Raw genomic sequence first — 1965 nt, forward strand, 5'->3', positions numbered from 1 at the left:
CATGGAAACTGAAAGAAAGACATTGTGATTGTGTTGTTTGGACAAACTCTAGTGCACAGCACAGTGTTGAAGCGTCTTCAATCTTAAAGCAAGAGTCCACAGAACAGAAGTGCAATGTGATGTTACTGAAACCAGGCCAGGTCCAGCCTGGCTGGCTTGTTTCTGATCAACCAATCAACCAATCAACCAATCAACCAATCAACCAATTAAGTAATCGATCACTCAATCAATCAATCAACCAATCAACCAATCAATCAATCAAAGCTTTATTTGTATAGCGCATTTCATACACAGAGGCAACACAATGCGCTTTACAGAGAACAAGGGAGGTGGGCATAGGTCCCACCCCTACATATTCCAGAGGGAAGCAAAAAAACAGTATCACCCGGGGGCCAGAAAAGTGAGCTGTAAAAATTCTTCCCTGACGCCTCTCAACAAGGCGATCGAGCAAGCTCCTGGAGTATGTTTGTCTAACAGCTAAGAACATTTATAAAGCAATAAATTACATTAAATTACATTTTCAGAGTAAGAAGTGCTTAAAACATCATAGGAGAGACATGGCAAACACTGGTGTATGTCTGTGTGTGTGTGAGTGTGAATGTGCCTGGGCCCAGATAGAGGCAGGGGTTGGGGTAGGGTGGGGGTAGGAAAAGGATACCGACCCGGGTTAGTGTGAGGGGAAGGGGGACTGGGCCCAGGTCCAGGCCTAAAGCTGGAAGTGGACTGGTGTATGTCTGTGTGTACATGTGTGTGTGTGTTAACTAAATGCTACGACATCCACAGCAGACACAGGGGTATCTATCAGACCTCAAGGTGGTCTGGTGGTGACAGTGGGGCATCCACTGGACCTGGTTTGAAGGTAGGAGGGAGAGAGAGAGGCACCACCGCCAAGACCCCTGCAGTGCCTCCTCATGGCCACACACGGTAACTGGGTACCTCGCGGCCCCAGGCTAAACTGCAGGGGATCTCGGAGCAGCAGTGGTCCCCAGAGGTTCACTGTGCAGGCCCACGTAAAGTGGATACGCCCTGGCAGTGACCAACCACTGCCCTGCTGCCTTGTGGGTAAGTCTAGGAAGACAAAGGCTAGGGGAGCATACCCTGAGAGAAGAGCAGGTGCTGGCAGGTGCACCTTAGGCGGTCCTCCGACAGACTGGAGGTGACCCTTCTCTGTTAATATATAGCCTACAGTTTATACAGTATATATATAATATATATATATATATAGCTAGGTTGTTGTTTCATGTAGTCTGGATTCAATCTGATTGGGCCGGGAGAATCTTCTGTCATCACTGATTGGGCAGTAATAAACTACAAAGCTTCTCCCCAAAACCTACTGTACATCCGTTGAGTCAGGCGGTTAGTCATTGCCTGGTGTTGTGCTGTTTTCATTCCCACCTGTACACCAGATTCCTCTGGCCACTCTGTCCGCAAAAATTTCCAAGCTTCCCGAAGCATCTTGGCTCAAAATCCTTTTGTTTCCCATTGCTCTGATATTCAAAATGGCTCCACTTCATAGATTTAGACACACACACACACACACACATGCACGCACGCATGCACACCAACACACACACACACACACATGCACGCACGCACGCACACACACACACACACACACACACACACACACACACACACACACACACACACACACACACACACACACACACACACACACACACACACACACACAGTATAGCTTACATATGTTATGGGAATTAAAAAGCTCTTAAACCATTGCAGACAGCTCACTCACTCTTTCTGGTTTTGTATCAGTGACAGATGCTACTACAGCCGGGTTTCTATTTACTTTGCAGATGTTTCGCAGACATCATAAAACATCGCATGAAAAACTGATGCGACAAAGCGTTTCCATTGACCAGGCAAACAAAATAAAACAGAATGCACTCCAGTCCGGGAGGTGGCGATGTTGTACGCGCTGCATTGCTTATACTGCATGCAGAG

Source organism: Borostomias antarcticus, assembly GCF_949987555.1.
Source record: "Borostomias antarcticus genome assembly, chromosome: 21".
NCBI lineage: Eukaryota > Metazoa > Chordata > Actinopteri > Stomiiformes > Stomiidae > Borostomias > Borostomias antarcticus.